This window comes from Macrobrachium rosenbergii, chromosome 22, assembly GCF_040412425.1.
Source record: "Macrobrachium rosenbergii isolate ZJJX-2024 chromosome 22, ASM4041242v1, whole genome shotgun sequence".
Classification (NCBI taxonomy): Eukaryota; Metazoa; Arthropoda; class Malacostraca; order Decapoda; family Palaemonidae; genus Macrobrachium; species Macrobrachium rosenbergii.
The window spans coordinates 15,876,002-15,894,535 of NC_089762.1; the positions used below are offsets into that span (position 1 = coordinate 15,876,002).

An 18,534-nucleotide genomic window follows, 5' to 3' on the forward strand; every position below is an offset into this window, starting at 1 on the left:
GCAGGCGGGGGGAACCGTCTACTATCTGCTCCAGCACGGCTCTGAAGGCGATGTTGCTGGCATCAGTGGTAAGTCTCAGGGGGGTGGTGGTGTCTTGATATGTTAAGGTGGTGGCTTTGGTGAGGGCTTCCCAAGTCAGTGCTTTCAGCTTCCCCTTCAGTACTCCGGTTAGGGGATACAAGTTGTGGGCAATGTCCGGCACGAAACGTCGATAGTAGTTGACCATGCTCCTGCAGGGACTTGATGGTTTTTGGTGCTGGACTCTCCTTCACTGCATTCACCTTGGAGCCCATGGGGCGGACACCTACCGGAGAGACCTTGTGTCCCAGGAAGTCTACCTTCTCCACTCCGAAGGTACATTTGTCGAATCTGACGACCAAGCCATTCTCATGAATGGCGTTTCAGCACAGCCTGGACGTGACCCAGGTACTCCTCCGGGGACCTGGAGGAAATCAGGATATCGTCCACGTAGCAGACGCAGAAACGTAGGTCCCCCAAAATGCTCCATAAGGCATTGGAATGTGGCCCCAGAGTTTCTGAGGCTGAAGGTGGAGTAGGAGAAGGTATACATCCCGAACTGCATGGTGATGGCTGTCTTCAGAACATCGTTGGGATGTACTGGTACCTGAAAATAGGACTTAAGCAAATCCATTTTTGTGAATAACTTGGTCCCATGTTAGGTCCTGCATGTTTGGCAGGGGATAGTGGTCCTGTGTTGTCATTAGGTTCAGCCGACGATAGTCCATACAGGGCCTCCAGGAACTGTCTGGTTTCTTCACCATGTGGAGGGGGCACACCCATGGACTCGATGCCTTTCTGCAGATACCCATCCTTTCCATCTTGGTGAGTGCCCGTTTAGCATCTTGGAGTTTCTTGGGTGGCAGGCGGCGGAACTTGGCATGTGTCGGCGGGCCTGTGGTGGTGATGGATGCCAATCTTGGCCTGGGTATCTGGCACCTGATGCAGTTCTGGCTTGAAGATATCCGGGAATTCGTGGAGGAGGGTGTTGTATTTGTTCGATGAGACAGAGCATATGCTGGGCATTCCCGGTCCGGTGGAGAGTGGTCGGGAGCTGCAGGTTCCAGTATCCAGCGGCTTTATTGGGCGACATCTACTAGCAGTCCGTGATGTGCGAGGGAATCAGCGAAGAAAAACTTGACACCCGCGATGACGAAGGGCCATTCATATTTCTGGCCCAGGATGGATATTATGAGGGTCTGAGCTCCATAGCAGTGGATGGGGCTTCCATTTGTGGCAACTAGTGTGGCTGCAGCACTGGACGTGAGGTTGCGGTCCTCCCTCGACAGCTGAAATACCGACTGCATAGCCCCAGTGTCTACCAGCATCCGTCGTCTTGATATGGCGTCGTGGATGAAGAATCCTACTGGCTGGGGTTCCTTAAGGTTTGCGGCCACTGCTGTTATGGGTTGTAACCTTTCTAGTTTTTTGTGAAAGAACAGGGGCTCTGCAATTTCTGGCATCACTTCCGAACCTCCGATGGAAGTAACACCAGACTGGATTTGTCCTCGTCTTCTGCTGCTGCAGCAGTGCCTTCTTCCTGTATATCACGTTCGTGTCCCCCACTTTGGATTCCCCTGCTACCAGGCTGCAGGCTGCAGGTGTTGCAGCATGTTTGGAGGCCTTGGTGGCCTTGTGGAGTTTGTGTGCGACGTTCACCAATTCGTCCATTGAGAGGGCGTCTGCTTCCATGATTTGTGCCCTCACCTCCTGCGGAAGGTATCGCAGGAATATTTCCTGTGACAAGCTGATCTCTCTCCTCCGTAGATCTTCATTGGAGGAGTGGCTAGAGCTCTCAGCTAGCACGCCGATGGCCCAGCGTTCGACTCTCTGACCGGCCAATGAAGAATTAGAGGAATTTATTTCTGGTGATAGAAATTCATTTTCGTCATAATGTGGTTCCAATAAGTTGGCCCCGTTGCTGTCAACCAGTTGGTTCTTAGCCACGTGAAAATAAATCTAATCCTTAGGCCAGCCCTAGGAGAGCTGTTAATCAGCTCAGTGGTCTGGGTGAAACAAGATATACTTAACTTACTTAACTTTTCTCTCCTCGTTTGATCTGGTTCCATTAAAGCGCCTGGCAGCGTTAGGAGACCTTGTAGTTCGTGCCAGGCATCCCTGAGTGACGTGTCCCCCAGGGTCTGGGTCATTAGGTCGAGGGTGCATTGGGCTCTCTCTGGGACGGGCATGGAGTATGTGTCGATGAGTTTCTCTCGTAGGTCTCTGTACTGGACTTTGCCCGGCTGCGAGTCCAACCATGGGGTGATTTTGTTGAAGAACTCTTCTGGCAGCATTGTCATGGTGACGTCTACTTTGGTTTCCTCGTCTGTGATTTTTGCTACACGGAAATGGACGTCTGCTCGGAGGAACCAGGCTGCAGTATTTTACCGCGAGAATGGTGGGAGTTTTATCACTTGGCTTATTGCTGCCTTCGAAGGCAAGAGGGGGATGCAGACGAACTGTGTGTCCTCTACCACAGTGTCTGACATTTTGCCTCACCCCAAACACGAAATAAGCGCCGTATTTAGTCTGTTAATGGTGTCTGGGGCTTGTCAGAAGTCAAAACTATACGCCGTGTGGTTCCGTTAATGACTTCTGAATACGGTCAACATGAATCGTAAATGGAAGGGCCAAACCGTTCGGGAACGCCAGAACATACCTGAAGGAGGTATGCCACAATTAGTCCATTAGTGGCGTGGGTGTTCTCCGAGGAAGGAGCTTTCAGAGGCCTAGACTTGGTTGCCATATGGTTCCATTAAAGGCTCTCCGAAGGTAAAGCGGCCGTAGTGAGTCTGTTAATGGCGAAGCCAAAACCGCTGTGTTTACCATCACTCCGGGGTCACCAGTTGTTAAGTCAGAGACAGAACTGGGTACTGACTGATTTATTTATGTTGTTGTTTTAGATTTAGCTGGCCTTGTGCCAGCACGGGCTCTTGCTTCTAGAGCAGCCCGTAACTATATGTTGATGATGAGTCTGTGAGATGGGTAATGATTTATTTACCTGGACAAAGGTATACATAGCAACGTGCGGACGGAAACGAAGTGCCCGACCTTCTTTATTGTGTGCACCATCGCTTACGCTGAGTGAGAGCAATTTGTGTTTGTTAACAGTCAGTCAAATAGCAATAATAAGAGACATAATGTACATACAGTGATAAAATATATATTGGTGAAAAGGTAAGGAAATTCTACATACAAATATATACATGAGATTCTCGCTGCATTGATAGATGTGATACATGATTGTGATTAATGGGAAAAGAAGACGTCTAACGTCTATACAATATACTCGTATATGTAAATATGTATGTGTGCGCGCGCGCGTGTGCGTGTGTGTGTGTGTGTGTGTGTGTGTGTGTACAGGCACAGGGATATGGAAGGACATGGCGCATTACATGATTTCTTTATTCACTAGCGCCGTTTCGAGACAAAGTCCCATCTTCTGGCTAAAATCAGAAAATGAATATTACATTAATACAATACAAGTTTAAAAAAAGAAAGCATAAAACGTAGGAGTAAAATTATAAACAGTTAAAACTTTTCTAAGTAAAATTAAAAATCTCATAGAATGAGGAAAACTCCTTGCTCAAGCGGAGTCCTCCTGTTCGTATCAGGATAGTGGAAAAGTCAAGAAGAGGCAAAGAACATGCTATACACAAAGGTACTGAGGTGGTATGGTTGTTAAGTGAAGGTACCAGTTTCTTAATTGCCAAACATTCAAGAACGGGAGATGGTGTTCATATGGTGATGTCATAATGACCTTAAAGTTATGATAATTTATGTCTGTCTTACAGATTCTGGCGTGATTCCTGATATTTGATTGTTCTGGGCTCGATAATTTGCTGCCAGTTCGGTAACTTACATCTTTTTGAGCATCGCATCTCACCTGGTAACCTGTTACAATGAGATTTTCGTAGGTTGTTTGGTCTATTGTTTTATCATCTTTCAGTGTCTTCAAAAACCGGTTTATTATGTCCTCGTTTCTGAAAATTAGTTTGTAGTCGATGTCACCCATGTTTCTAAACTTGGTAGCATCCTTTAGAATTGTTTCCATTTTGTGATTATTCCGTTTTATTCATTATGATAGTTCCCTTGCCTTTATCAGGTCTAGAAAATATCATATATTCGTATTCTTTTAATTTCTTAAGGGTAGCAAGGTCCTATTTGTTGGTTTTATTTTGTTAAAATTAGTAAGGGCAAATGTAGACAGGTCGTTCTGAAACTTAGAAAGGTTGGCATTCAGAGATATTTTTTTTAAACAAAATTTCAAATGGTAGAAAATATTCATAACAGGAAGGTGTGTAAACAGGCAACAAAAATCCAGACCTGAAAATAAAAGAAGTTCCTCTCTTTTGGTTAAACTGTAGTCAGATAGGTTCAATACCACCTTATTCCTTCCTTCATTGAATTTAGGTGTAATGATACCCAGTTTCCTAAGCTTGTTATTATGCATATTTTTTTTACTTTTCCAGTGTAGTTGTTCAGGTCTTTAGATACAATGGTATTTCGTAAAGATAACCGTTTTAACATGGGCATCTACAGGAAAACTAGTTTTACCAGCCTTTGCCTGAATTTTTACAGGTTTTGTTTTATAATTTGAAATCAAATGTTTTATCAACACTCCTCCACAGGGCTATAAACCTAACATCGAGTTGGAAACTATTCCATGATGAAATAAAATTTGAGGGATTTTTCAATACTAACTGTTATCCATCTGGCCTATTTTTTAAATACATTGAGAAAACTATCAACAACTTTTTTCATCCACCTGGTGCAGTGCATTTAGCACAGAAACTAAGATATTACGTCAGATTACTTTACATACATAATAGGAAGTTATAACTCTCGAGAAAATTTTAAATCACCACTTTCCAGCAGTTGATGCCAGATTCAATTGTGTGAATCCCAAAACTACCGGTGGCATCCTAAAACACAAGAGAAGTTGCCCTTCTAGATGCAGTCTGGTGTCGTGTATTTATTTAATTGCTATCGATGCAATCGGTTGCTCAAGATGAGATGCGATGCTCATAAAGATGTAAGTCACCGAACAGGCAACAAATTATCGAGCCCAGAACAATCAAATATCAGGAATCACGCCAGAATCTGTAAGACAGACATAACTTATGATCACTTTAAGGTCGTTATGACATCACCATATGAACACCACCTCCACGTTCTTGAATGTTTGGCAATTAAGAAACTGGTACCTTCACTTAACAACCATACCACCTCACTACCTTTGTGTATAGCATGTTCTTCGCCTCTTCTTGACTTTTCCACCATCCTGATACGAACAGGAGGACTCCGCTTGAGCAAGGAGCTTTCCTCATTCTATGAGATTTTTAATTTTACTTAGAAAAGTTTTAACTGTTTATAATTCTACTCTTACGTTTTATGCTTTCTTTTTTTAAACTTGTACTGTATTAATGTAATATTTATTTTCTGATTTTAGCCAGAAGATGGGACTTTGTCTCGAAACGTTGCTAGTGAATAAAGAAACCATGTAATGTGCCATGTCCTTCCATATGCCTGTGCCTATCTCACTGAGGGTTAGCCCACCTACAATGAGAGGGCATATATATATATATATATATATATATATATATATATATATATATATATATATATATATATATATATATATATACATACACATACACATACATACATATATATAATCATAATATATATGCATGCATATATATACATATATGTATTTATTATATATACATATGTATGTAAACATTATATACTTATACATATGTATACATTAAATAAATGCACAATGGTAAATGTTAATATACGACCGTACGAATATATAGTTTTATAATATAAATTTTCGGCTAAATGTAGATAATGGTGTATATAGTGCAGTACAGCCGAGACTATTTGAGAAATTTACAGATAATGAGAAATTTACCGTATTTTGTCCGTATCTTTTCTTTCATCCGCGAGGGTTCGTACTAACACGGCTTACACCTGTATATGCAGACTGTTTCGTGATTTATTGTGGAAGGATTTGGATGTCTGAATGCCCTAGTGCTTCAAACTTTTGTTTTATCGTAGGTATGTGGATGACACTTTTTCGTATTTAAGGAACTTACACATGGTTTTTTTTTTTTACGAATATTTCAATTCTCGTCCCCCTAACATTTCTTTAGGACAATAAGTCATTTTTAGATGTTCAGATATACAGAAATTACGGCAAATTTGAAACTTCTGTTTACAGGAATAGTACATTTTCTGGCTTGGGATTAAATTATCTCCCAAGTTGTAAAACTTAATTCGATACATACTATGATAAACAGAACTTACGATGTTTGCTGTGGTTTTAAAGTTATTCATCAAGAATTGGTTTTCCTCCAGAATTATTTTACTAAATCTCTCATCCCTTATTTGTATTTTACAAAATGCTGAAAAATTTCTTGAATGAGAAGCTTTGTCCCAGACTGGTGTACAGTAGGCTACTGCTAGTAAGGATGTACTGTAAAGCTCATTAAATTACCTTACCTCGGTCACAGTAGCTATGTGGTCCGAAAAAAGTTACAAGAAATACTTGCATGTAGCTTTCCTCAAATTAGGTTCCAATTTCACTATTAGATCACTATTGAGGAAGACACCTACTCTTTCAAAACCACCCTTTTCAGCCACAAGGGACCACAGTTTGGAACAAGACCATCCGTTCACGGACCTGGATTTTCAAGTAGTGTCTTTGTCTTCAAATAGGGCAGACCTTCTAATTTCAGAGTCACTGGTTAAGAGGATGAAACCGAAACTGAACAACAACTCGTCCGGTATTCAACTAGTTATCGTGAGATTTCTTGCAGGTACGCAAATAGAACCTTCGACATTTTACTTTTTGTGGTAGATTGTTTATATTTTACCTTATTTTTGCTTACGTTTTTTATTTCGTATTTCTATTATTAATTTTTAGTTTGTACTTGTTATTCTTTTTATATTTTGTTAGCTTTTTACCAAAGTTTTTAGGAAGACAATTCATTTTATTGTAATTTCAGAGATTCTTACCTTTGTCAGTTTTTCAGTCTGCTGATGAGGTTTTATAGTTTGAAAGCTCGCGAAATAACATGCTTTACCTGGCCTTAGCAATTTTATTTATCATAAAGCTATATATATATATATATATATATATATATATATATATATATATATATATATATATATATATATATATATATATATATATATATATATATATATATATATATATATATATATATACTGTATATATTATATATATATACCTTTATTATATATATATATATATATATATATATATATTTACACATTTATATACTATATATATATATATATATATATATATATATATATATATATATATATATATATATAATAACTAGTATTTCAATTGAAAGACGAGACTGGTTGAAGTGGTCTGTCTTTCAATTGAAAGACCTGATTCGATCCTAATGTGAGTCGGAAATATGTATAATATACAGGCAGTCCCCGGTTATCGGTGATCCGGTTTTACAGTGCTTGTCTAGCGACGAAAATCGGCAATTTTGGCCAACAATTGGGTACTGGCACCGATACATACCTAACAGAGGCGCCGATAACTGAAAACCGGCAATTTTCGGCGCTTTTCGGCTATCGGCGATTTTCAGTTATCATCACACCCTCAGAACGGAACCCCTTTAACCATATATATATATATATATATATATATATATATATATATATATATATATATATATATATATATATATATATATATATAATTAGGACTGCCTGTATACACACACACATATATATGTATACAAGCAGTCCCTGGTTATATATATATATATATATATATATATATATATATATATATATATATATATATATATATATATATATATATATATATATATACACACACACACACTCATGGCACCTCAACTTAGTGGATTTCATTATTTTACAGACTTATCATCGTCCCCAGTACTTATAAGCTTTTGGTTTTGCAAGTAAAGTAGGCTATGTGCTATTATTTTTTGTCATGGGTTAAAAGTTCTAAGTGGTGTAGAGTATAGTTACATAATGTAATCACGCTACTGCAAATCACTGCTAATAAAATCTATAAAAGGTCTTCCTAGATGAATTTTGTTAAAGTGATTTTTTTCAGTGTCTGAGAACGCACTCTGAAATTCTAACGGTATCCATTTGCAAAGGCAAATATAGTTGTATCTAAAATACTGGTGATTTTGATAAACCTGTTGATTTACTCTATCCAGTTATTGTATGTAACACGTATTATCATCATCCTATCATATAACAGATACACATTACGGTTATGCGTCATTTGCATTCTGGTAATGCTTACTTTCTCAAAATCATCAACTGAATCTGTTTTACCGACACCATTACTGTTAGTTGCTAAATGAAGCATAATTAGTTGATAATTTTTTTGTAAATTAAAAACTGATATAAAATGCAACTCACCCTATTCTATAAGAACAAATTTAAATGAAGTAAAACTGTTATTGCGTCAGTTGCTGACATCGCTTTCGCCTGTCCAAAACATTTTGCTTTCTGCACTGATTCGTTCCTTCAGCTGCAATTAGAAACTGCATCTTTAGTGACATGTTTTTCTTCATTTTGTGAAGGATTATAAAAATTTATTTTATTTTTACTTATGGAATTTACCGTCGATAATTAGCAAGCTTTTAACAAACTGACAACTGCAATGAAACTCGAAACAGACGTTCATGGGCTACATTAACGCGTTATTCGGCAAACAACTATTTCTCGATCAACTGTTTATGTCAATTCTCTCTGCTGTCTATGCCTGCATTTTGCTAAGTGGTGGTCACTGGAATGGTAAGTGGCTGTTAATTATAAAAAAAAATAGTAATGAATTGATTATTAGATAAGCCAATAAGTTTGGTACGCCTGGTTGAACGTATGACGATTCGCTTGAAGGTGCATACAAGGTCTATAGACCTTGGGTGCATATGTACGTATGACACGCATTGCATTGTGAAAGTCTACTTCCTGTGTGTTTGCCGCTCTTATTAATAACAAAAAGATAGTTTACCGTGAAAGACAGGGAGAAAGGCAAGCAATGCACAGTGAGTAGTTTACCCCTAAAATCATAGGTTACGTATATAGTACACACACGCATACACAAACTGAAAAATATGTGTTTGCCACACTACATTATTGTATTAGGTACAATATTGTACTGCATTAAATGTTAATAAAAATACTGTACCAGAGAGAGAGAGAGAGAGAGCACAAAGTGCTTAGTGTTTTGGCAATTGGTCACAACAAGATGCTTGTGTGTTTTTTATATACTGCGTGATTTTTGTGTATTTTACAAGATTCTTGTGCATTTTATACATCTCGTAAGCATACCAAGTAAGTAGGTAGAATTACGGCAATCGGCTATGTTTTTGATAAGTTAATTAAACTGTCCAGTATTGCTTTGCACGTACTTTTAGAATCAATTAGTTTTGCAGACATATATCCGAAACTGAATAAGTGAATAAATATTTTAGACCGTATGAAATTATCAAAACAACAGTTAAGACAGGCTATTATTGATTTCATATATATGAACTGCTGTTCACTAGAAGCTAAGTGAGTTGCTCAAGGGTAAAGTTACTTCGAGGATTTCGTTACTTACCGGGAGGGGCACACACCCAAACTGTCAGTTAAGGTGTCTGAGGTGTCACTGTATGTGTGTATTTATATGTACAGTACATGTATATGTATGTATATATATGTTTATGTGCATATATTATATATATATATATATATATATATATATATATATATATATATATATATATATAAAAATGCGATATATATATATATATATATATATATATATATATATATATATATATATATATATATATATATATATATATATATATATATATATATATACTAGCTGACCAACCCAGCACTGCCTGGAAGAACTTTGAAGAACTCAGAAAAATTTTCCTTCATTTCCATTGAATTGTTTTGCCACGTAAAGTATGTGTACTATCACTGAAAATACTTTTCTTTCCTTTGATTAATAATTCTGTCTTGAATTCATCACTTTAAATAAACATGATATACACATGTATACAAAATACTGGCACTTATCTGATTAAAATGCTGAAAGAGAGAGAGAGAGAGAGAGAGAGAGAGAGAGAGAGAGAGAGAGAGAGAGAGAGAGAGGATGATTTACTTGTAGTGCCAAACATTCTCAGTTTTATTTCTAGCATGACTGGGTGTTTAACCCCATTCATAAAGGGAATTTATAAATGAGAGAGAGAGAGAGAGAGAGAGAGAGAGAGAGAGAGAGAGAGAGAGAGAGAGAGAGAGAGAGAGAGAGAGAGAGATATGAATTTACTTGCAATAGTTAAAAACCTTATGAATAAATTCTGCTCCAGATTGTTTGAGAGAAAGAGAGAGAACGTTTGGTAGAGGTAGTATGGTGAAGTTGGTGTGCTTGGTGGTGGTATTGCCTAACTACGCGATAATTAATGTCAGACCTCATTTAAACCAACTTCACTGTATAAGGAATATGTCACCATAACATCATGAAGCAGTTGCCATAGCAGATTCCGAAGGTAAAAACGAAGAAAAAAACCAACGAATTAATGATGAAATTCACAAAGCAGCTACTTAAGATACAGTGTCCGTTGGCTATATAAATATTAAATTATTATCACAATTGTAATTTTAAGACACTGTAAAAAGAACCGCACTTGTTTACAGTTTCCTGTACGTGTTAATGAACGTGTTTCAGTTTCCTTTGATGTTCTGAGGGAAAGCGTAGGCCGAAATCTGAATGGTCTGATATAGAAATTGTTGATAAATGGTGATTTTTTTTAGTGGATTAAGTACTTAAGGTATGATGATGGTAACACCTCAAGGTACTTAAGAATTTTTATTTTATTGGCAAAGTATAATTAAGATACGTTTGGCTTAAGATGAACACTGAAAAAAATGTGGTATTTTCATTGAGAGTAATTTTTTAATGAGGGGTTAGTTTTATCACAGAAACATTTAATCTGCTAATACACAAGTGCAGAAGGTGATAGATTTGTTTCATCGTGTCGTTGAATTATTTCTTGATCTCCAAACTTGTGTCCATAACTAGAAAGTTTTTTTTTTGTGAGCTAAGTAGTTAGATATGATGATGGTAATACCACAGGATATTTAAGAATTTGTATTTTATTGGCAAGGTATGATGAAGATATGTCCGGTTTAAAATGAACACTGAAAAAAGGTGGTAATTTCGTCGCAAGTAATTTTTTAATGAGGGCTATGTCTATCACAGAAGCATTTGGTCTTACTTTTTGCCATGGCGAGGATTGTAAACCACGTTTAAACTGATATAGGTTTTCAATGTTGATTTCATTGGGGTAATAAACAATAATATTAATAATTCTCATAAATTATAATCAAATTTCATGTAAATTCTGGTCAAAAAATGACGTTAAAGGCGATTTGGATTTATTGTATAGGTTAATCATACATCTGGCAGCAACAGGAAAAAAATGGTGGAGTGTCAGGTGAAAAATGATAATAAACCCAGAAAACTAAAGGACAAGATGATGTAAAAATGAAAATTTAATTTGTTTTGTCTGTGTTTGTATGCCTGTCACAGGGTAAGGGTTCGATTTTGAGTTATAAACATTTCTGGGGGTGACATAGAGGCCGTGTGCAAAATTTTGTCTGAGTCTGTCAAGAGGTTTGGATTTCTATTGTGGACAAACAAATATACAAACTTTCACTTTATATATATATATATATATATATATATATATATATATATATATATATATACACACACTATATAGATATACACAATATATATATATATATATATATATATATATATATATATATATATATATATATACTATATATATAAATACATATACAGTAAATACATATATATATACATGCATACAAACATACACATATACTGTACAGTTGACCCGCGGTATTCACAGGGGATGCATACCACAACCCCCCGCAAATAGCTAAAATCTGCACATACTTGACACCCCTCTAAAAACGCTTATAACTGCCTCTTTTGATAGTTCAAACACCAAAAAAAACCCTCTCAAAATACTTATACCTGAGTATTTTGATAGTTTTATCACAAAAAATGCATTTAGTCACAAAAATTATATGAAAATACAGTAATCAGTGAATATTTCTCTATGAAAAATACCACGAATAGGCAAATTTTCCATGAATAATGTGTATATACATTCCAAAGAAAAAACCACGAATAGGAACTGTGAATCCAGAACCACTGTGTATATACATACTGATATATATATATATATATATATATATATATATATATATATATATATATATATATATATATATATATATATATTTTTACAGTATATATATACAGTAATCCTTAAATTATCCAGATTAATAGAGCCAAGGGCCTGTTGGATAATGGTGATATATATATATATATATATATATATATATATATATATATATATGAATATATATATATATGTATATATATACATATATACATATATATGTGTGTATATTATATATTATACACACACATAATAATATATATATATATATATATATATAAATTTGTCACTTTTTCTTTGCAAAATTTTTCTATAGTTATCACATCAAAATAATAAGCTTTGTAGCTGGAAAAAGAAATTATTTTAACCTCTTGTGTTGCCAGTTAACAATATACTGTATTTAGATTTAATTATAGTTCAGCTCAGTGTGTTGCTGTATAATGTGTGCTCACTAGTGGATCATAGGGCGGGGGGGGGTGACACCTGGAAAAAATAATAATGGCCCCAAGAAAAAACATAAATAATAGTGAAGATTTAAATAATAACATAAATAAAAAATATAAAAATTGGAAAATAAAGCCTATTACAGAAATAATAACAAAATTGAGAGAATATGTATATGTATATATATATATATATATATATATGTATGTATGTATGTATGTATGTATGTATATGTATAATACGAAAATTAGTGTCCCCCATTAAATTTTTCTGGATCCGCTAGTGCCCAAAGGTATATTACTATATCTGACTAACTGATATTCTCTCTCTCACCCTTCTCTTCTCTTCTCTTCATATTTCACTCTTTGACATCTCATTCTTATCCATTATCCCATGATTTCTTCACCTTATTATTTATATCTTAGAAGTACCGAAGTTTGAAGAAAATACTGATCTTTGCAAAAAAAATTAATAAGTAAATAAAATTTGAGCTTATTGACATAATCCTTTCCTTCCCTAAGCGTGTCACTGTTATTATTATTATTATTATTATTATTATTATTATTAATATTTCAGTAGATGAAACCCATTCACATGGAACAAGCCCACCAAAGGGGCCTTTGACTTGAGATTGAAGCTTCCAAAGAATGTTGGTTTCAACCTCCCACTGCAGCAGACGCCACACTGCAGCAGTAACTGATCATGATACAGAGCCAGTGATTTTTCTTTCATCGCCCTTGGGGGGACGCGAACCTCCCACCACACCTAAGTGGCATCAGGACACTAACCACTATACCAGCGGATCAGCCTTCAATACTTGCCCCATTTAGGTTAACTGTTCCGTCAATTTTTTAATGGAGCATGCAAATAACTCAAACCATTTTTTATTCAGGGCCATTGGTGCAAGCTTTCAAGCTTTTTACCCTTTTTACATATATATATATATATTTATATATATATATATATATATATATATATATATATATATATATATATATATATATATATAAATGTCCTCTCCTGTATAGCGTCAAGACTCGCTCGGTACAACAGAAAAATCCAGACTGATCTCTGCATCACTCTTTTCCTTTTCAGTGTCAAGGTTTTGGAACAAATGCTGATCATAAGGAGTTGCCTTGCTGACTTACTCTGGTTCATTTTCTTTTTAATACATTTTTATCTATTCATTAATTTATAAGTTCATTTTTTCTTTTTTCAATAAGTGAGATCTCTTCATCTTTCTGTATTCTCCCGTATTACCTCCTCTTACTTCTTCTTCCTCTTAATGAACGCCTTAATATTCTTTGGAGGATTCTTCTGGAATTTTCAGTCTATAAGGCCCCTTTGGTGGGCTTCTTGTTCCATACGAATAGGGTTCTTCTTCATCTTCTGAAAAAAAAAAAAAAATAAATAAATAAAATAATAATAATAATAATAATAATGGTTTGAAGGCTTTTTATCCCTCATGAACTTTCCACCCGATATGCGAAGAGAATCGTCATTTTCTGAGAGGGAATTAGTTTATAACTAAAGAGTTATAAGACATTATAAAGACATACGTTCAAGTGTCTTATTCCTAGCGAGTGCTTAGGAATCTTGCCTTGAGGTTATCTTCGTAATCACTGTCATTGAAATGAGCTGAACAGATAGATGAAGACAGCAGCCACTATTTCTAACTTCATTGTCTTGAGTCCATTTCCACTTCTATACACCTTCTCAAACTACAACCGACTGACGAAGGTCACTAATTTTCAAAGGTAGACGAAACGCTGCCGAGGCAAGACGACAGGCTTCAGTTATAGCGTCCTATTTTGCCACCGAGTGAGTGTTGGACCTTCTGTTATCGAGATCTTTTCCCCAAATTTTGTGGCACCCTCAGTCAGTCACACAGAACCATTCGGTGCAGCGGCACACCAAATGACAACCACTGCTCTAGGACCTTGTCCACAGGTGCACTGGCCTGTCCCTGGCTTCTGCTGCTCTCTAGTGACCTTTAAACCTTTAATTTTAGTATTTTTTATGCATAGGAGAAGATCCTTACGATGTAAGATACACGGCCAAATGCCAAATTTCCATGGATCTTGAAGTAGGGTTAATTTTGTATAGATAGGAGAAGTCAATAGGTCAGTATCATTGTATGACACAACCTGAACCTCAGTTACGTACGAAAGTGTTGTACCTAATCTTATTATGAGGCAAATAGGAACAAGTGAAAGGCTTCTCTATTCCTGATGGATAGAAGGTTATTTTAGACAGAAATCATCTTGAAAAAAATTGTAAGGAATTCAAACATCTGCAAAGTTCAGCAGACAGATTTCATATGATTTTTCATGCATAACAGCCTCCCCAGCAGCCATGGTACTAAAATCAAATTACCTATTGATGCTTTATGTTTTAATCAGAATAAAGGGCGGCTCTGCATCCTTTCACACAATGCAAGATTATAAAAGGAGGGGCTTCCACACTCCATGCAAAGCTAACTCACTCCTGGAATGCCTGTTGCAAATATCTTTCCACACCTTGATCGAAATGAGGCTGAAAGGAAGTGGAATGTTGAGAGAAAACATGAATAATTAATTTAAAATTCTCAGAGTGCCCTTTTCAGTGATTTCATGAACGCAAGTTGATTTCACGATAAGTACATTACTGTTCGTGCGATACAAGACTAAATATTCATATATATGCTTACACAAATAAACAAAAATGAATAATTCGCTTCCATTGAACAAGACATACATGCACTTTCATCTAGTTCTTGAAATTATCAAAGTTACGAGAGGAGTTGAATAATAATAATAATAATAATAATAATAATAATAATAATAATAATAATAATAATAATAATAATAAGCTGGTAAGGTAGAAAGAGCGTCAGCTGGACTGACTACAAGCAAAGTAATATGCGTTCGGTCAATGAAAGTTCATACGCGAACGTTTCTGTGGATTCTTGAGGGAAATCGAAGAATGAATCTGAAGCTGATGAGTAAAGGTAGAGGAGGATGTATATGTAACTTAAACCTCTCTAAGCAGAGAGCCTTTATCAGTGATTACGTGTGGGAATATCGCTGTAAATATGTATTCTTTGACAATAAAATACTAGGGACATAGCTTCATCCTTTATCAGTTTCATTCTGCAAACAATATAACAACAAGCCCTTATAAACTTGGATTTGGATGACAAATACCAACCACAACCTCTCTCTCTCTCTGTTTATAGTACAAAATTGTGCGCAGGCGTCTGGGTAAGGCATTTCTTTCAGTCAAAAAGTTTCCTATTTTATTAAGGCAATGACAGATATTTTGTCCGTTCAGTCAACTGAGTAACATGACAATGTTGTCTTTATGTTGGGAAAACATCCTGTTACAAATATTCCTATGATACGGATACTAGATTGTGAATTATAATGCTAGTTATGCGATTAACCAGTTATCAGCAGCATTGTCATCGATGCATAAAGTGAAATCGGTAATGAAATTCAACACAACATTCAAGTCTATCACCTAAGTCACGTAATCAATAATTTGTTGTTGAATGGACAGATGAATTTCATGTAACATCTATCAACACTAGCACATAAAACTGTATCAAAATTTGCAAAAATAAAAATTACAGTTGAATCATATCATTAGATTATCGTATTGAATTAGGGTGACCACGTGGCCGCTACCTAGTCCTTTCCTTAGAGAGGGAATTCGATGCATTTTTGTCAAAATAGAGGAGCTGGCGCCATCTATTGGATGGATGACAGCATTTTGATACGTGGGGGAATAAAGGTCTCAGACATTTGTTATAATTTCTTTTTTCTCATAAACTACAGACTCAAATTCAATGGAATAACTAGAGTAGCTTTTAATTAGAAAATACAAGTAAATATTTTAACTTAATATAATGTCAATTACGAGTTTATAATCTTAAGTGACGATAAGTTTCACCCACACCAAAAATTTCTTCGTTCAGCTTAGCGCCACGTAGATGCAAGGCTGCCAACAAAAAAGAAGGCATTCATGTGTTGTCACTGAGAAGTATAAAACGATTCTGTTGGCACATAAAAGTATAAGAGACTAACTTTAATTATATGTTATTTTTAGGTTGTTAAATTACATATAAAGCGGTAAATTTACAGGGTTTTTCTTCGTCTAAAACCTGGCAAGGTGGCAATTAGTCACTGAATATAATCATTTCTTTTAATAGGTGTGTGTACAAAGAGCAATCTGTGTAGCTTTAGTGATGTCCAGCATATTAATGATCAAACGGAATGAAGTGGTGACAGAGGCCATGATTTCCTTCCAGCAATTTTCTGGAAGACTTTGAATTGAGGCCTTGGAGGTCTTTGTAATCAGGCAGTTATTTTTAAATAATGGTAAAAATCAGCGATCCACAAAGAATCATGGAGCCTAAAGCTATGATGTTGAAGTGTCTACTGGTAAGTAAGAAGGTAATTGCATTACAATACATTTGTCGACCCCATTCCCAGCACTGTGGCTCTCTCTCTCTGTGGGTGAGACTGTACACTGTCAGTCAGTAATATTTAGGCAAGTTTTATATGTGCATGTCTCAAGGAAACTTACAAAATGATAATGCAAGACAAAGGTTTATAAAACAAGTGTACCTCAGACTGAATGTAAGACACAGTGCCCGTCAAAGACACGAGAACTGCCCCCAGGGAAACACGAGCAATTTCTCGTGTCCCTGGGGCCTAAATTGACACGAACCGCGAACTGTGGGTAACTGGTGGTTATCTGCATCTATGCTTTCGAATATATTGTATATATACAAATATACAATTTTTGTAGATATGATATTACATATAAACTTACATAATTTTTGCATATGAATTAGCTATTTGTTTTTTTTTTACTCCATCAAAGGTACACGTATTTTATAAACTTTGCCATGCAATACATATTTTGTAAGTTTTGCTCAAACATGCATATATATACATTTTTACAGAGGTATCGTCACAATTCATAAGCAAACTCCATGCAAACTGCATTGTAATTAGAATATGAATTTCATCTACCCGTTCACAATTCTGCCCTGTATCTATACATACACGTTGTACCTACGAGTTCGACCTTCAAAGTGGTTCGTCCTTTTATTCACTCAACCAATCACTGCTTAGGTCTAAGTACTTGTCCCCCACATGGGGAAACAAAAAGGTAGTAAACCCAGAATCTAAGTTTTTAAGTTTTTTTTTTTTTACGAACCGCTCTTTAAGCAAGAGCCCGCACTGGCAAAAGATTGTAAATCAGTAGTTGCTTGAAACTGCTACAGAGTGGCAAATCAGCTGTCATGAAGTAAAAAATATAAGGAATAAAGAGTCTGCATATTTTTCAATGGAAGATGACGTGTGAGAATAGTGGAAAAACTCCGACGATATTAGTATTCCTTCAAGAAACTCCCTGATGCCACTTTGGGTCCGTCAGCCTTGTGTTCGGGCCCTCTTCCCCAGCCTGGTAGGAAACCAGCCTACCTCCAGGGAAGCAACCTCTGGGGAGGATCTTCCTCAGTCTAGGGTGACTTCAAGGGAAGGCATCCTTAAGGTGCCTTGGGCCCCTCAGCCTTGTGGTTCAGGCCTGCTTCCCCAGCCTGGCAGGAAACCTGCCTACCTCCAGGGAAACAGCCTCTGAGGAGGATCTTCCCCAGTCAAGGATGCCTTTAAGGGAGGGCATCCTTAGGGTGCCTTTGTGCACCTCAGCCTTGTGGTTCAGGCCTGCCTCCCCAGCCTGGCAGAAAACCTACCTACCTCCA

The 18,534-nt window shown here is 36.3% G+C and overlaps 1 protein-coding gene across 1 annotated transcript in view; it reads right to left on the bottom strand.

The window, feature by feature from the left end:
* Window positions 1-6,705, bottom strand: part of LOC136850600 (uncharacterized) — a 164,511-nt gene extending 157,806 nt beyond the window's left edge. The window contains exon 1 of the mRNA XM_067124276.1: window positions 6,524-6,705. The gene's annotated coding sequence lies outside the window, so the exon portion shown is untranslated. The remainder of the gene's footprint in view (window positions 1-6,523) is intronic.
* Between the last annotated feature and the right edge of the window lie 11,829 nt (window positions 6,706-18,534).